Source organism: Salvelinus sp. IW2-2015, linkage group LG5 (genome assembly GCF_002910315.2).
Source record: "Salvelinus sp. IW2-2015 linkage group LG5, ASM291031v2, whole genome shotgun sequence".
Taxonomy (NCBI): Eukaryota; Metazoa; Chordata; class Actinopteri; order Salmoniformes; family Salmonidae; genus Salvelinus; species Salvelinus sp. IW2-2015.
The window spans coordinates 8,803,712-8,822,589 of record NC_036844.1 but is presented as its reverse complement, the minus strand read 5'-3'; the positions used below and the strand labels follow the sequence as shown (position 1 = coordinate 8,822,589).

Sequence of the window (18,878 nt, the reverse complement as noted above, 5' to 3'; positions counted from 1 at the left end):
GTCGCTTTCTCTCTCTCTGCGTCTCTCCGTCCCTCTCTCTCTCGTCTCTCTCTCTCTGTCTCTCTCTTCTCTCTCTCTCCTCTCTCTCTCTCTCTCTCTCTCTCTCTTCTCTCTCTTCTCTCTCTCTCTCTCTCGTCTCTCTCTGCCTCTCTCGTCTCTCTCTCTCTCTCTCTCTCTCTTCTCTCTTCTCTCTCTCTCTCTCTCTTCTCTCTCTCTCGTCTCTCTCTCTCTCTCTCTCTTCTCGTCTTCTCCTCCTCTCTACTCTCTCCTGCTCCTCTTCCTCTCTTCTCTCTCTCCCTTCTCTCTCTCCTCTCTTCTCTCTCTCTCTCTCTCTCTCTCTCTCTGCTCTCTCTCTCTCTCTTCTCTCTCTCTCTCTCTCTCCTCTCTCTCTCTCTCTCTCTTCTGCTCTCTCTCTCTCTCTCTCTCTCTCTCTCTCTCTCTCTCTCTCTCTCTCTCTCTCTCTCTCTCTCTCTCTCTTCTCTTCTCTCTCTCCTCTCTCTCTTTGACCCGTCTTGTCGCCTGTCAGACCCTCCCGGAGTGACAGCTACCCTTCTCCTTCGCTCGCTCCTCTCATTGTTCGCCCCCCAAGGACAATTTCCTCAATGCTCCATTCCCTTGGCAACCCCACCAGCCGAGCCGCACACTACCCTCCAGATGCCCTGACCAGGACATTCCAGGGAGAGGCATGCTCTCATTCCACCGCCAGCCCCCCTCCCCCATCGAGGAAGCTTTCAGCTTCAAACAGCTTCAACTGAAATACCAAAACTAATGAATTCATCAGCGTCCCATTTGGATTTGGTTATGTCAGCATGTGTGTGTCTGTGTCAATGTCTGTGTGCTAGGTGCATTTGTATGAAGCACAGTGTGCGGCGAGGTACATGTAATGTGTCACACACGGTGATAAGACAAAGAGACACTAGCTAGATAGCATCAGGGTTAATTCTAGTAGGGTACGCGGAACATGCTGGATATAGCAAGTACACTTTGCATGGTGAGTCAATATAGTGTGTGTACGTATGAGTGTGCGCATGTGTGCACATGCATTTGTGTGTATGAGTGCGTGTAAAGGCAACATGCCCACGGGGGGCACAGTGGAATGTGCCCTCTCAGATTTGTCCTAGCCACAGCCATGTTATGAAGTTGGCTTTAGCTAGCCCAGATAGGTTCCCAATCTCCCAACCTCATTACTAGCAACCAAGAAGCCATTTCAGGCTATCAATCAAGTTGGAGTAGCTAGCTTGTCTAATTATCGTAGCTGGCATGCCTGCTGGCAAGGTTGGTAGACTTCAGAAAAGCAAGCAATCACTAAATGTACTGAATAAGACTCACGTTCCTTTCAATCTTTTACCCAGATTTGAGCAGAGATACAGAGAAGCATATGTGACTCGTTTCAGGAAACTAGGCATACGTAGCACGTCACTATCGCACAGGAGAGGCATTTGAACGTAAACATACACTTTTTTATCAAAATGTGTTATTTTTTGCCAGAAATGCCTTCTGCAACGTGAACTGTTATCATGTGTGTGTGTGTGTGTGTGTGTGTGTGTGTGTGTGTGTGTGTGTGTGGTGTGGCGTGTGCTGTGTTGCATGTGTCTGTGCTTATGTTTGTGTTGCTTCACAGTACCACACTCTTCCATAAGGTGTTATTCTATCTGTTTTTTTTCAATCTGATTCTACTTCTTGCATCAGTTACCTGATGTGGAATAGAGTTCCATGTAGTCATGGCTCTAGTTACGGCCATCTATTGTATTTTCAGAACATGTGTACATGTATAGACAATAGTGAACAATCCACTTAGCTGGATGTGGCTGGAGGTTATAGCATTTCCATCACCATGACCAATCAATTTAGACAAGTGTGTCTGGTATTTGTCATCTAGTAATTGAAAAATAATCTTATCTGGACACATTCTGTTTTTGATATTGCTACTATTCAAGTAACCATTTCAGTGTGTTAGCACATGGCCTCACATGTGAATCCTTAAAGAGAATGGGTGGGCTAAGCTTTAGAGGGTGTGGACGATGCTGAATGGGTTGTAGACAAAGAAGAGCTCTCCTATAGGGTTACCAAACATTCAAGGCCATTTTCTCAAAAGTGGGGTCACAAGTTTGATCAACTTTCAAAGCAGAATTACATCCTCATTGTTCCTCAACTTGTAGTGTATGACATATGTATGTATGTAATATATACAGTGGGGAGAACAAGTATTTGATACCACTGCCGATTTTGCAGGTTTTCTACTTACAAAGCATGTAGAGGTCTGTAATTTTTATCATAGGTACACTTCAACTATGAGAGACGGAATCTAAAACAAAAATCCAGAAAATCACATTGTATGATTTTAAGTAATTAATTTGCATTTTATTGCATGACATAAGTATTTGATACATCAGAAAAGCAGAACGTTAATATTTGGTACAGAAACCTTTGTTTGCAATTACAGAGATCATACGTTTCCTGTAGTTTGACTAGGTTTGCACACACTTGCAGCAGGGATTTTGGCCCACTCCTCCCTACAGATCTCTCCAGATCCTTCAGGTTTCGGGCTGTCGCTGGGCAATACGGACTTTCAGCTCCCTCCAAAGATTTTCTATTGGGTTCAGGTCTGGAGACTGGCTAGGCCACTCCAGGACCTTGAGATGCTTCTTACGAAGCCACTCCTTAGTTGCATGGCTGTGTGCTTCGTGTCGTTGTCATGCTGGAAGACCCAGCACGAACCCATCTTCAATGCTCTTACTGAGGGAAGGGGTTGTTGGCCAAGATCTCGCGATACATGCCCCATCCATCCTCCCCTCAATTACGGTGCAGTCGTCCTGTCCCCTTTTGCAGAAAGCATCCCCAAAGAATGATGTTTCCACCTCCATGCTTCACGGTTGGGATGGTGTTCTTGGGGTTGTACTCATACTTCTTCTCCTCCAAACACGGCGAGTGGAGTTAGACCAAAAGCTATATTTTTGTCTCATCAGACCACATGACCTTCTCCCATTCCTCCTCTGGATCATCCAGATGGTCATTGGCAACTTCAGACAGGCCTGGACATGCGCTGGCTGAGCAGGGGATTTTAATCCATGACGGCGTAGTGTGTTACTAATGGTTTTCTTTGAGACTGTGGGTCCCAGCTCTCTTCAGGTCATTGACCAGGTCCTCCGTGTAGTTCTGGGCTGATCCCTCACCTTCCTCATGATCATTGATGCCCCACGAGCTGAAATCATGCATGGAGCCCCAGACCGAGGGTGATTGACCGTCATCTTGAACTTCTTCCATTTTCTAATAATTGCGCCCAACAGTGTTTCCTTCTCACCAAGCTGCTTGCCTATTGTCCTGTAGCCCATCCCAGCCTTGTGCAGGTCTACAATTGTATCCCTGATGTCCTTACACAGCCTCTCTGGTCTTGGCATTGTGGAGAGGTTGGAATCTGTTTGATTGTGTGTGGACAGGTGTCTTTTATACAGGTAACGAGTTCAAACAGGTGGCAGTTAATACAGGTAATGAGTGGAGAACAGGAGGGCTTCTTAAAGAAAAACTAAACAGGTCTGTGAGAGCCGGAATTCTTACTGGTTGGTAGGTGTTCAAATACTTATGTCATGCAATAAAATGCAAATTAATTTAGTTAAAAATCATACAATGTGATTTTCTGGATTTTTGTTTTAGATTCCGTATTTCACAGTTGAAGTGTACCTATGATAAAAATTACAGACCTCTACATGCTTTGTAAGTAGGAAAACCTGCAAAATCGGCAGTGTATCAAATACTTGTTCTCCCCACTGTATATATGTGATATATATGATATGACATACCCTTTTCTAGGTCTGTCTCTACTTTCATCCAATGTAAAAAAAAAAAACACAATTTCAAATTTTGCACATAAGACCCGAGGCGGTCGGTCACATAATTATTTTTGAAAGAACTACCAGTAAGGAGGATACAGACAGCTCAACAGGTATGCTTACATACGCATAAAATATATTTATATATCTTTTTTTACATAGAATTTAGCATGTATGGGCCTCCCGGGTGGCGCAGTGGTCCAGGGCACTGCATCGCAGCGCTAGCTGCGCCACCAGAGACTCTGGGTTCGCGCCCAGGCTCTGTCGCAGCCGGCCGCGACCGGGAGGTCCGTGGGGCGACGCACAATTGGCCTAGCGTCGTCCGGGTTAGGGAGGGTTTGGCCAGTAGGGATATCCTTGTCTCATCGCGCACCAGCGACTCGTGTGGCGGGCCGGGCGCAATGCGCGCTAACCAAGGGAGCCAGGTGCACGGTGTTTCCTCCGACACATTGGTGCGGCTGGCTTCCGGGTTGGAGGCGCGCTGTGTTAAGAAGCAGTGCGGCTTGGTTGGGTTCGTCTCTCCCGAGCCCGTACGGGAGTTGTAGCGATGAGACAAGATAGTAATTACTAACAATTGGATACCACGAAATAGGGGAGAAAAGGGGGTAAAAAAGAATTTAAAAAAAGAAGAATTAAGCATGTACCATCCTCAAATACTTTGTGCCCCCCTTTTTGGGGTACGTGTGTGTGCGTACAGATGCTCGTTTGCGTGTGCATGTTGCTGAGCAGCTGGCTAGCAGGCTGTGGTGTTATTGGGCTGAGCGATGTAAAGATGAAGAGAAACCAGAAGGCTGTTAGCTGTAAATCACATGGGCTCAGTGTGTAAAACAGGATGAAAGTCAAGTACTGTAGAAGAAACTTTTAGTTATCTGTTCTCTACCCACTATCCTCACCAGCTCTACAGCACGGGATAAATAGACAGGAACATACACAGTGTCCAAGTGACTGACAAGGTGAATTCAGGTGAAAGCTACACTACATGACCAAAAGTATGTGAACACCTGCTCGTCGAACATGGCATTAATATGTAGTTGGTCCCCCCTTTGCTGCTATAATAGCCTCCATTCTTTGGGGAAGGCTTTCTGCTAGATGTTGGAACATTACTGCGGGGACTTGCTTCCATTCAGCCTCAAGAGCGTTAGTGAGGTCGGGCACTAATGTTGGGCGATTAGGCCTGGCTCACAGTCGGCATTCCAAATTCATCCCAAAGGTGTTCATGGGGTTGAGGTCAGGGCTCTGTACAAACCAGTCAAGTTCTTCCACACCGATCTCAACAAACCATTTCTGCATGGACCTCGCTTTGTGCACGGGTGCATTGTCATGCTGAAACAGGAAAGGGCCTTCCCCAAACTGTTGCCACACATTTGGAAGCACAGAATCATCTAGAATGTCATCATATGCTGTAGCGTTAAGATTTCCCTTCACTGGAACTAAGGGGCCTAGCCCAAACCATGAAAAACAGCCCCAGAGCATTATTCCTCCTCCACCAAACTTTACAGTTGGCACTATGCATTGGGGCAGGTAGCTTTCTCTATTGGAATCCTCCAAACTCAGATTCGTCCGGCCGACTGCGAGATGGTGAAGCGTGAGAACGTGTTTCCACAGCTCCAGAGTCCGACGGCGACAAGTTTTACACCACTCCAGACGAATGTTGGCATTGCGCATATAACTTCAGGGCTGAGCCATTGTTGCTCCTAAACGTTTCCACTTCTCAATAACAGCACTTACAGTTGACCGGGGCAGCTCTAGCAGGGCAGAAATGAACGAACTGACTTTTTGAAAAGGTGGCATCCTATGACGGTGCCACTTTGAAAGTCACTGAGCTAGGAAGGTGTTTTATGTTTTGTACACTCAGCTGTACATACAGTAAATAGATGGCTCTCAGAGAATAAAAATGTATGCCTCACTCTTTGTATGTGTGTGCGTGTGTATGTGTGTGTGTGTGTGTGTGTACAGTGGATTGCGGACTCCTTGACTTTTTCCACATTTTGTTACTTTACAGACTTATTCTAAAATGTATTAAATACATATTTTTCCTCATCAATCTACACATAATACCCCATGATGAAAAAGCAAAAAAGGTTTTTAGATTTTTTTTGCAAATGTATAAAAAATCAAGAACAGAAATAACTTATTTACATAAATATTCAGACCCTTCGCTATGAGACTCGAAATTGAGCTCAGGCGCATCCTGTTTCCATTGATCATTCTTGAAATGTTTCTACAACTTGATTGGAGTCCACCTGTGGTAAATTCAATTGATTGGACATGATTTGCAAAGGCACACACCTGTCTATATACGGTCCCATAGTTGACAGTGCATGTCAGAACAAAAACCAAGCCATGAGGTCGAAGGAATTGTTCGTAGAGCTCGGAGACAGGATTGTGTCGAGGCACAGATCTGGGGAAGGGTACCAAAACATTTCTGCAGCATTGAAGGTCCCCAAAATCTCAGTGGTCTCCATCATTCTTAAAACAAAAGAAGATTGGAACCACCAAGCCTCTTCCTACAGCTGGCCGCCCAGCCAAACTGAGCAATCAGGGAGAAGGGCCTTGGTCAGGAAGGTGACCAAGAACCCAATGGTCACTCTGACAGAGCTCCAGAGATCCTCTGTGGAGATGGGAGAACCTTCCAGAAGGACAACCATCTCTGCAGCACTCCACCAATCAGGCCTTTATGGTAGATTGGCCAGACGGAAGCCGTTCCTCAGTAAAAGGCACATGCCAGACCGATTGGAGTTTGCCAAAATGAACATAAAGTACTCTCAGACCATGAGAAACAAGATTCTCTTGTCTGATAAAATCAAGATTGAACTCTTTGGCCTCAATGCCAAGTGTTACGTCTGGAGGAAACCTGCCACCATCCCTATGGTGAAGCATGTTGGTGGCAGCATCATGTTGTGGGGATGTTTTTCAGCAGCAGGGACTGAGAGACTAGTCAGGATTGAGGGAAAGAGGATTGGAGCAAAGTACCAAGAGATCCTTGATGAAAACCTGCTCTAGAGCGCTCAGAACTTCAGACTGGGGCGAAGGTTCACCTTCCAACAGGACAACAACCCTAAGCACACAGCCAAGACGACACAGGAGTGGTTTCGGGACAAGTCTCTGAATGTCCTTGAGTGGCCCAGCCAGAGCCCGGACTTGAACCCGATCTAACATCTCTGGAGAGACCTGAAAATAGCTGTGCAGCGACGCTGCCCATCCAACCTGACAGAGTTTGAGAGGATCTGCAGAGGAGAATGGGAGAAACTCCCCAAATACAGTTGTACCAAGCTTGTAGCGTCCTACCCAAGAAGACTTGAGTCTGTAAACGCTGGCAAAGGTGCTTCAGCAAAGTACTGAGTAAAGGGTCTGAATACTTATGTAAATGTGATATATCTGTTTTTTATTTTTTTTATACATTTGCAACCTGTTTTTGCTTTGTCATTATAGGATATTGTGTGTATATTGATGAGGGTATTGATGAGGGAAAAAAACTATTCAATCAATTTGTGTATGTTTCTCTGTGTTAGTGTGTTTGTGTGTGTTGTGTGTGTGTGTGTGTGGTGTGTGTGGTGTGTGGTGTGTGTGTGTGTGGTGTGTGTGTGTGGTGCGTGCGTGCGTGCGTGCGTGCGTGCGTGCGTGCGTGCGTGCGTGCTTGTGTGTGACCATGTGTGTAGCTGTTTATCATGTCGGTCTTTTATTGGATAATTTCCCCGGCGATACAGAGAGCATAAATCCAGGCTACTACCGCTGTCTGGACCACACGCTGACTGACAGCCACGGGGCACCTGTCAATCATCAGCCGTAGTCCCAGCAACAGATTGACATATTATGGCCTCCCTCAGGGTGCCTGGGAGTGCATACGGATTGGTCTGGGCTCTTGTTCTAGCCACTATCGCTGCTCATGTCCTGGTAGATAAGGTCAACTTCTATTGAGCACATCTTATGTTGTTCCCTCCAATTGTGAAAGCACCATTGAGCTACTTTGCATCGTGACTCATCTAGTAAGAGGAGATGTAGAGGAGACGACTCGTCACAGGAGGCAGATATGGAAGGACTGTAAAGACAGTGAATGGTAAGTCACCTCCCGTCTTTATTGCCGCAATGGAATACACACACAGAGAATGCACTCAGATGTGCAAGTACGTAGGCACACAAGCACGTGCAAGCAAACAAGCAAGCAGGCGTGCACACACACAAACATTGCTGTACTGTGCTTGAAGTACCCTCTCACCATTTGTTCTCTAGTAGTATATAAATAAAAGTTCAGGCTTTTGACTGATTCTGACAGTAGCAACACAACAAATAAATACAGGTGTCTGAGCACGCCCTTGGCATGCTGTTATGAATAGCCCTAGCTAGTTTGTACGCCATTTTAGAAGATCTCTCTCTTCCTTCAGCCAAATAATAGCTCAACCACTCTAAAGAGGACACACAGCTACAGTATGCTATTATAACAGGAGAGAGAGAGCTGACACCGGCTGAGACCGCTCCAAAGACAATGCTCTTTTCAGCCGAATATCAATAGCTGTTTCATCATGTCACTCATAGAGCACTCTGCGTATTATCTCACGTTTATTTATTTCATCATTGTGAGGATATATATACTGTATATACAGCACCAGTCAAAAGTTTGGACACACCTATTGATTCAAGGGTTTTTCTTTATTTTTACTATTGTCTACATTGTAGAAGACATCAAAACTATGAAATAACACATACTGTATGGAATCATGTAGTAACCAATAAGTGTTAAACAAATCCAGATATCTTATACTTTATATTCTTCAAAGTAGCCACCTTGATGACAGCTTTGCACACATTATCTCAACCAGCATCACCTGGAATTATTTTCCAACAGTCTTGAAGGAGTTCCCACATATGTTGAGCACTTGTCTGCTTTTCCTTCACTCTGCGGTCCAACTCATCCCAAACTATCTCATTTGGGTTGAGGTCAGGGGATTGTGGAGGCCAGGTCATCTGATGCAGCACTCCATCACTCTCCTTCTTGGTCAAATAGTCCTGTGTTTTGGGTCATTGTCTCACTAAGCGCAAATGTCACGTTCCTGACCTATTTTATGTTATTTTTTGTATATGTTTAGTTGGTCAGGGCGTGAGTTGGGGTGGGCATTGTATGTTTTGTGTTTAGATCACTGTTAATCAGCCTTATATGGTTCTCAATCAGAGACAGGTGGTTTACGTTTTCCTCTGATTGGGAACCATATATAGGCTGGCTGTTCACACTGTTTGTTTGTGGGTGATTGTCTCCTGTGTTTGTGTCTGCGCACCACACGGGATTGTTTCGGCGTGTTATTTCGTTTATGTAGTCTGTTTCCTGCTCGTGAGTTCTTCGTGTCTTTTATGTAAGTTCCATGTTCAGGTTTCGTCTACGTTGTCCGTTTGTTATTTTGTATTTCTAAAGTATAGTTCGTGTCAGTGTTCGTCTGTCTGTTTTTTCAATAAATCATTATGTCATCACACCTCGCTGCGCATTGGTCTACCGATCCGTCTCTCCTCTCCTCTCCTCGTCCGAGGAAGAGGAAGACGACACCCGTTACAGCAAACCAGATAGGATGGTGTATCCCTGCAGAATGCTGTGGTAGCCATGCTGGTTAAGTGTGCCTTGAATTCTAAATAAATCATAGAAAGTGTCACCAGCAAAGCACCCCCGCATAATCACACCTCCTCCTCCATGCTTCCCAGTGGGAACCAAACATGCAGAAATCATCCGTTCACAAAGACACAGCGGTTGGAACCAAAAACCACATTTGGAGTCATTAGACCAAAGGACAAATTTCCACCGGTCTAATGTCCATTGGAGACAAGCGGGAGTGTAGTTGCTGTGCGGGGGATAGAGCAGGAGATTATGGTCAAAAATAAAAGTTCAATTTTTTTTCTTGGGGGGGGGACTGTGGGATGGGTCTCGAATGGTTGAGAGACAGCTATTGGGGAACTGTGGGGGGGATCTTGGAGGGTTCGGGTTCACGTTTTTTGGCCCGGTGGGAGATCTGTCAATGTGCCATTGAGCAGGGCATTGACCCTGGATGCTTCTGTGTGTCGCTCTAAGCGGCTTCACTGCAAGTATATTGTATGTTTCGGAAATTCTCTCTCTCAAAAAAAAGTCCATTGCTCGTGTTTCTTGGCCCAAGCAAGTCTCTTCTTCTTATTGGTGTCCTTTAGTAGTGGTTTCTTTGCAGCAATTCGACCATGAAGTCCTGATTCACCAAGTCTCCTCTGAACAGTTGATGTTGAGATGTGTCTTTTACCAAATAGGGATATCTTCTGTATACAACCCCTACCTTGTCACAACACAACTAATTGGCTCAAACACATTAAGAAGGAATGTACCACTAGCCACTTTAAACAATGCCACTTAATATAATGTTTACATACCCTACATTACCCATCTCATATGTATATACTGTACTCTATATCATCTACTGCATCTTGCCATCTTTATGTAATACATGTACCACTAGCCACTTTAAACTATGCCACTTTATGTTTACATACCCTACAGTACTCATCTCATATGTATATACCGTACTCTATACCATCTACTGCATCTTGCCTATGCCGTTCTGTACCACCACTCATTCATATATCTTTATGTACATATTCTTTATCCCTTTACACTTGTGTGTGTATAAGGTAGTAGTTGTGGAATTGTTAGGTTAGATTACTTGTTGGTTATTACTGCATTGTCGGAACTAGAAGCACAAGCATTTCGCTACACTCGCATTAACATCTGCTAACCATGTGTATGTGACTAATAAAATTTGATTTGATTTGATTTGGAAAGAAATTCCACAAATGAACTTTTAACAAGGCACACCTGTTAATTGAAATGCATTCCAGGTGACCACCTCATGAAGCTGGTTGAGAGAATGCCAAGCGTGTGCAAAGCTGTCATCAAGGCAAAGGGTGGCTACTTTGAACAATCTCAAATATAAAAAACATTTTGATTTGTTTAACACTTTTTTGGTTGCTAGAGAAAATAATCCCTCTAATTGTCTGCACATGCTGGTGGATTGTTGCATAATTCAAGAGTGTAATATGGTTTGGTTGCATTTTGCATATTGTAATATATTTAAGAAGAAAAGTTGCTTGGATTGTTAAATAGTTTGTGCTTACTGAATTGTGGCTACTGTGATATCTACGGTCAGTTTGAGCTGGGGGCCAAGAATGTTGAGTTGCCAGTCACAACAAAAGAAACACAAGCATGTAGCTGTCTCTTATACACATCTAGATGTGTATAAGAGACAGATGTACTCTATATCATCTACTGCATCTTGCCATCTTTATGTAATACATGTACCACTAGCCACTTTAAACTATGCCACTTTATGTTTACATACCCTACAGTACTCATCTCTCTTATACACATCTAGATGTGTATAAGAGACAGGATATGTACCCTCCACTTAGCGGGTGATAAAAGGCGTCAAAGTGTCTTATCCTCTGAGAGAAACAATAAACACTTGCAGACACACACAGTCACTTAACCAGCAAGCGACCCTGTTGTTGTCAGCTCCTGCGTAAGTTCAGGAACTTTCAAGTAGCTTTCCTCTTACACAATACTCAACTCACAAACTTACAAACGCATCCTCTCTTAGAACTAATAAGCACACACCGCCAAGAGCACTGGTACTTTCCACAAGAAGCAGTAAAATCACTATCAGATGCATATACAGTTCCAGAATTCTGTAACCATACGAGAGAGAGAGAGAGAGAGAGAGAGAGAGAGAGAGAGAGAGAGAGAGAGAGAGAGAGAGAGAGAGAGAGAGAGAGAGAGAGAGAGAGAGAGAGAGAGGGGTGCTGTTTCTTATTTAGCTTGGCTGCTGAGGGCCTTTGTCTGTGTGTTTGTGGGAAAGGCTGTAGGAGGCGGAGGAGGAGGAAGTGGGTGTTTTTGCAGGGAGGGCGACATAGTTGCAGTATTCCTGCCAGTGCCGCCTGAGCCTGTTGACCACATTTTTCAGATTAGAGGATTTTTATTGTGGTGATTTTAGGACGGTTAATACAGTCAGCGATGGCCAGGCAATCAGTCTAGCGCACATGTGCACACCCAAACACACGCACGCACACACACGCGCAGATTAACTTGGTCAACAATGTTATTTTTTAAAAGACCATCAAAGAAAGTGTCGTTAACGCTGACATTTTTGGTATAACTTGTTTATTTTTTATCAAAAGCCACGACACTAGCGTATGAGTGAATCACTCAGCTTTATGATGCCAAATATCACACTTCACTCGAGTCATTTAACATTAGTTAACAAATTATTTTAAATAACAAAAATAGCCCAAAGAAAATAGAAAATAGCCTATGCTACAAAATAGGCCAAGCCTAAACAAATAAATTAATAGCCTAAATAAAATAAATACATTAAATAGTTCAGCTCTTGCCCCTCCGTATTCACAATGTGCATAAATTGTTCTCCTACAGATGACTTGCCTGCATGTTTTTCCTAGTCATCACTAGTTACCACAGCCACAAAGCTAGAAGGCCCGCCTACCCGACCAATCGGATGAGGGAGTGTCATGATGCGTATTCCGGTTTGCGGGAAGTGCGTCATTTTTGAAATGGCAAATCTTGAGTTCAAGTTTGAGGACTACATAACTAAATACATTTGGGAACAAGAATTGGCAACGTCACTAAAATTTCAGAACACTGAGAAAAGGACAAAAGTTTTTGGGCAAAAGGGTAAGTTGTCTTTTCTTTTTCAGATTACTAGTAGCTAACTTGTGCTACTCTCATCTAAAATGAGCTAACTAGCTACCATAAGGGATTCCATTCCAAGCACAGAGGAGTTATTCTATTTGATAGAGCAAAACTGTTAGCTTGCCTACAGGCCTTTCATTCTAATAGTAATGTATCATATTATTGACCTTGAACAGATGCACAGCCTTTGGCAGAAAAAAATAACTCAGTTGGGAGAGTAAAAGTCTCCCATTCAATGGTGTTCTGTTTCAAGTGGTGGGCACAAAGACATATGAACGTCACCAGGGGAAAGACAAACAAAAACCAAAGAGAAATATGCTGCTGAAATGAACAAGAAGGCAGTAAGTTCAAAGATACAATATTTGTAAAAAATACAAAAACGTAAAACAAAGTTACTTTTGTCCTCTGAGGGGTGGGGTGGAGGGGCCAATAAAATACATACAAATAAAGAATTTGTAAGTGGGTTTAGGGTGGTGAGTTTCCCCGTACACTGTAAAGAGTCCAATCAAGTATTATTATTATTAAATGTTTTGCCATCATCTATAGCTTGAAGACCATACCTTTTTACTAGTAAAAAAGAAAATAAAAAAAAGTGGAATGCAAGGCAGTGTTAACTTAAATAAATACATGACTATAGTAAGTGCCTAGATGCCAAATAAAGTAACATGGTTGAAGTTTATCTTAAATCAGCCAAAGATCTGACAATTTCTAAAAATGAAATGTGTGTGAACATTTCTGTGAAAATACTCTCCCAAGTAATCTAATACTAACGTCCGTTTGGATATTTGAATATTCAAATAACCGCGCAAATCCCAAACAGACACACAACAGATAACATGTACTGCCCTAATAGAACGTAGCACACTCAAAAGTTAACTAATATAGCCTGCAGATGAATGCACTAAACCAGGGTTTCTCAAACTATTGGTCAGGACCAACACTTTCTCTTCTTCATTTGGGTTGTTAGAGGACCAGTTGGATTCGGTAGGATGGTCAATTTCTTATTTGGGTCTCGAGGTGAAAAGGTTTAAGAACCCTTGCACTAAACTAACGCACTGTGGATCAGTGCGTGTCGTGTGTGTGTGTGTGTGTGTGTGTGTTGACAGGAGGGTCTTAGATAGAAGGACGGGTAGAATCACAGCCTGTCCTCTACCTCCCTCTCCCCAGACATCCACACCCACAGCCAGACCACTCTCTCTGCTCTCTCTCTGTTCCCTGTGGTAATCTGAGGGTAAAGCTCCAGGATTAGGGTGGGGATCAACCATCACCTGTCTCCCCATTATTGGAGTCTCTTTGGGGCCTGAGAAGTGCTCCGTCATCTGGCCCTCGCCACCTAGGCCAGTCCAGGCTGGTTTAGGAAGCAGCTTCCATGCAGGGCTATATGCTCAAACCTCCATCCAGTCTAGTCTAGTCCTGGCTGGTTTAGGTACTACAGGGAGCAGCTTCTAATGCCACTGGCTTTATGAAAACAGCCGGGACTAAAACCCTGATCCTGGGTTAAATATCATGATGATCCCACGTTAAATATCATGATGATCCCACAGTATCTCAATGTCTCTCTTCTCTATCTATCTCTACACAAACACAACAGCAGAGTACAGGCGTCAGAACCAGGCTGTGTTCCAGTTTCCTGTTTTTAGCTGGAAATGAGCCTGGGTTTTGGAAACTGAATCATCGTTCAGCACCATGTTGGTGCAGCCATGTTTCCCATCCACAGGCCTGCTTCACTTCCTCACTTCCCGCTAGTTTAGTGAGACACACATGGAGAGGAAAGCAGAGATCTGTCATAAACAACATTATGAGAGCCAATGCTGACACACTCACCCTATCGAGGAGCTGTTTAGTGAGTATTGTAGACTTCCATTGTTTCATTCTGATAATAAGGCACAGCAATACTGCTTGTTGTTGTTAGGGCCTTGTGTAGTTTTGCACCAATTGACCTGGCATGGGAAAACATCAGCCCCAGTTATGGTTTCTACCTAGGGCCCAGTGTCTTTCTGTCACGACTTCCGCCGAAGTCGGTCCCTCTCCTTGTTCGGGCGGTGTTCGGCGGTCAGCGACCTTCTAGCCATCACCGATCCATTTTTCATTTTCCATTGGTTTTGTCTTGTCTTCCTTCACACCTGGTTCCAATCGCATCAATTACATGTTGTGTATTTAACCCTCTGTTTCCCCTCATGTCCTTGTCGGAGATTATTTTGTTTGTTTGTGATGCGCGTTTTAGTGTTGGTGTGCGACGGGCTTGTACCCACATGTTATTTTGTAATTATTATTTTTTTGTTGAGTTTTGTCAGTATTTATTAAACAACTCCGTTTATACCAAGTCCGTTCTCCTGCGCTCGACTTCCCTGCCACCAACACGCACCCCTTACACTTTCCTGGCTAAATTACATGATCGGGTGATTCCGTACGGTTAATGTTCCACTACATGGTGTTCTATTGTGTGGGTGTGATAGTGTTACCAGGGTGTGATAGTGTTAGCATGGTGTGACTGTAGCCTACAGCTGGTAGTCACACTGTAACAGCCACATAATGGCCAAAACAGATCTACATCTGTCGCCCAGCAGACGAAAGAGAAGAAAGAACAGATCCCACCATTTCAAAAGAGAGAAAGAGAAAGCAGGGGGCTCGGTTGTTCAAAAGGGAGCGTATATCCTCGGCCCATCCCAGACAGCTGCTGTGGTGTGTGTGTGTGTGTGTGTGTGTGTTTATGAATGTTACACAACCTACCATTCAACAGCAGCTGCTGGGTGCACTGATGTAATGTGAGTTTTGTTGGCGAGAATAAAGAGAGAGAGGGGGAGTATGATGGACAGATAGCGAAAGACGGCGATAACGTCCTGTAGGAGAGAGGACACACAAGAAGGTAAAAAACAAAATCACACAAACACTACCCTGCCCTACACCAAACATAGAGCAACACAACTCAGGAATCAAAGTTCAGCATAGAACCAGACACAGTAGAACCCTTCAGTGTAGAAAGAAAGCATTAAAGCACCATAAACATAGAGAAACGGTGTTCTGGGCTGTGATATGTTGCTATTAACTCTTTATTACCAAACCTAATTAAACCTACTTAACAACCTCTCTCTCTCATGGAAAAACACACAGGAGATTTACTAGACAAAGAGCTCCTGGCAGTTTTTGTCCATAGTTTCCCCATACTTCCACTGGCTGTGATAGAGCTGGGTAATAGAGCAGTGTTTGCATAAGGAGTATATCTGTCCACATAGGCGCACAATGAAGCTCTTCACAGGTCAAGTCCTACCACAGACAAACAGCCGTAAGGTAGCTAAGAGTTTCCCCTGGCTTCTGATGAGAGCATAAACACACTCATGACCAGATATAACAATGTGTGTGCTTTCGTGTATCTCAATCAAAAGTATTTATAAAGCCCTTTTTACATCAGCAGATGTCACAATGTGCTATACAGAAACCCAGTCTAAATCCTCAAACAGCAAGCAATGCAGATGTAGAAGCAAAACTCTCTAGAATGGCAGGAACCTAGGAAGAAACCTAGAGAGGAACTCAGGCTCTCAGGTGGCTTTTCATAGCCGAGCGTTCAGAGGTCGAGACAGCAGGTGCGGTAGAGAGAGAGAGAGAGAGAGAGAGAGAGCGCGAGAGAGAGAGAGAGCCGAAAACAGTAGGTCTGTGTGTGGCTAAAGCGTGATTACTTTATGATTGTGCCCAGGTGATGAGATAAGGGAAGCCATAACCACCAGGAAGTCTGAATATGTAAATGTCAACCACCTACAGGTACAGTTGTAATCATGGCATGACAAGACTAGCAGTGATAGGATCTGATAGAGACACACAGAGACAGGGCTTAGAAACCACCACCACACACACACACACACCGACTGTCTGTGTGTGTACTGTACCAGCCATAGAACGTACATCAAAGGCCACTGCAACTTCCATGAGATAACACAAACTTGTTCTCTGTGCAGACACACAACACGACGCAACACACACACCACACACACACACACACACACACACAACACACACACACACACACACACACACACACACACACACACACACACACCACCCACACACACACCCCACACACACCCCACACACACACACACACACACACACACACACACACACACACACACACACACACACACACACACACACACACACACACACACAGATGCAAGTGCACTGAAAAAAAAAGGTTCTTATGGTTTTTCCTCAGCTGTTAAGGTTCTTTTGAGGACTGTTGCTCAAAAAAGAACCACTGAGCTAAGTGTTGCTCTCTTGACTTGGCATCTGCGGTTCTTCAGAATTCTAAAATGTTTTTGAAATGTAGGGAAGCCTGCAGATGTGTCCCTTCCATAGCACGCAGCGAGTTGAATTTTCAGTGTAACATTTCTAGTGTTGATTCAGGAGTTACATTTACACCGTAAAGAGTCCTATTTAACGCAACAGGTTTTTTTTTGGTGACAAAACTACCAGTCGAGTTGAAAACGATGGAAACACATTGAACTTTCGATTTTTAATTCAGAACATGAAAACGTAAGCGAAAAAGTACATATTGTGTGCACTGCGTCATCAAACACTGAAAACGTCAATTTGGTGGAAACACACCACTAGTGGGAAGATGTGCATATTTTCTTTATGCGGTTTCGAGAATTTTCGTATGAAAAATCTGTTGCCAATTGGATGGAAACCTAGGCCCAAACGACAAAACAAAAACAAAAACAGACCAGTAAAAGATCACAGTGTGCAGTGCCATAGGACCCCTCCGTATATAATGGGGGAGAACACATACACCCTGGGTGATTACAGAGTTAAACTCCCATTCACTTTTCCTCTCTTCTCCATTCACTTCTATTCGTCTCAAACAACAGACTGCGACGACCACTCGCTAACGAGCAGAATTGGGCTCAATAGAGCATCGAGAAAGCAAATAGAAAGACACAAACACATGCATACCCTCCCTCGGTCCACTTCATTATTGGACAAATCCCCATCGGAGATAAGTTAGTAAACAAAGATAACTATTTTTCAGATATACCAGTGCAAGCTTAGCCAGGAGAGTCAGTCAAGGAGACAGGCACATACAGAGCACAATATCATCAAATCCCTCTGGCCGGTGTAGGGCAGTGTGTGTGTGTCTGTGTGAGTATGTGTCTGTCTGTGTGTGTGTGAGTATGTGTGTCCTAAAGTGAGTACAGAGTTCAGCTCTGGTCTGTCTGTCTGCTCTTCCAGCTCTTCTGGTTCTGTGGCTGAGTGTGTAAGAAAGATCAAGGTGGGACAATTGTCCTCGGAACTCCCAACTCCCCACGTGTGTGTGTGTGTGTTATTTTTACTATTTTCTACATTGTAGAATAATAGTGAAGACATCAAAACTATGAAATAACACATATGGAACCATGTAGTAACCAAAAAAGTGTTTAACAAATCTAAATATTTTGTATATTGAGATTCTTCAAAGTAGCCACCCTTTGCCCTGATGACAGCTTTGCACACTCTTGGCATTCTCTCAACCAGCTTCATGAGGTAGTCACCTGGAATGCAATTAAATTAGCAAGTGAGCCTTGTTAATAGTTAATCTGTGGAATTTCTTTCCTTCTTAATGCATTTGAGCCAGTCAGTTGTGTTGTTACAAGGTAGGGGTAGTATACAGAAGATAGCCCTATTTGGTAAAAGATCAAGTCCATATTATGGCAAGAACAGCTCAAAAAAGCAAAGAAAAATGACAGTCTATCATTCCTTTAAGACATGAAGGTCAGTCAATATCAAGAACAACAAAAGATTCTTCAAGTGCAGTCGCAAAAACCATCAAGCACTATGATGAAACTGCCTCTCATGAGGACCACAAGACCCAGAGTTACCTCTGCTCTAGAGGATAAGTTCATTAGGGCTACCAGCCTCAGAATTTGCAGCCTAAATAAATGCTTCACAGAGTTCAAGTAACATCTAAACATCAACTGTTCAGAGGAGACTGTGTGAATCAGGTCTTCCCTTTTCAAATTGCTGCAAAGAAACCACTACTAAAGTACACCAATAAGAAGAAGAGACTTGCTTGGGCAAAGAAACACGAGCAATGGACATTATACTGGTGGAAATCTGTCCTTTGGTCTGATGAGTCCAAATTTTAGATTTTTTTGTTGTCTTTTTGTTTATGTGAGACAAGGTGAACGAATGATCTCTGCATGTGTGGTTCCCACCGTGAAGCATGGAGGAGGAGGTTTGATGGTGTGGGGTACTTTTCTGGTGACGCTGTCAGTGATTTATTTAGAATTCAAGGCACACTTAACAAGCATGGCTACCACAGCATTCTGCAGCAAGTGAAGTTTGACCGCAGAGTGGAGGAAAAGCAGCCAACAGTG

At 43.8% G+C, this 18,878-nt stretch overlaps 1 protein-coding gene across 3 annotated transcripts in view; it reads right to left on the bottom strand.

Moving 5' to 3' along the window:
* LOC111963858 (disabled homolog 2-interacting protein-like) overlaps positions 1–18,878 on the bottom strand; it is a 217,758-nt gene that overhangs the window by 148,537 nt on the left and 50,343 nt on the right. The window lies entirely within an intron of this gene.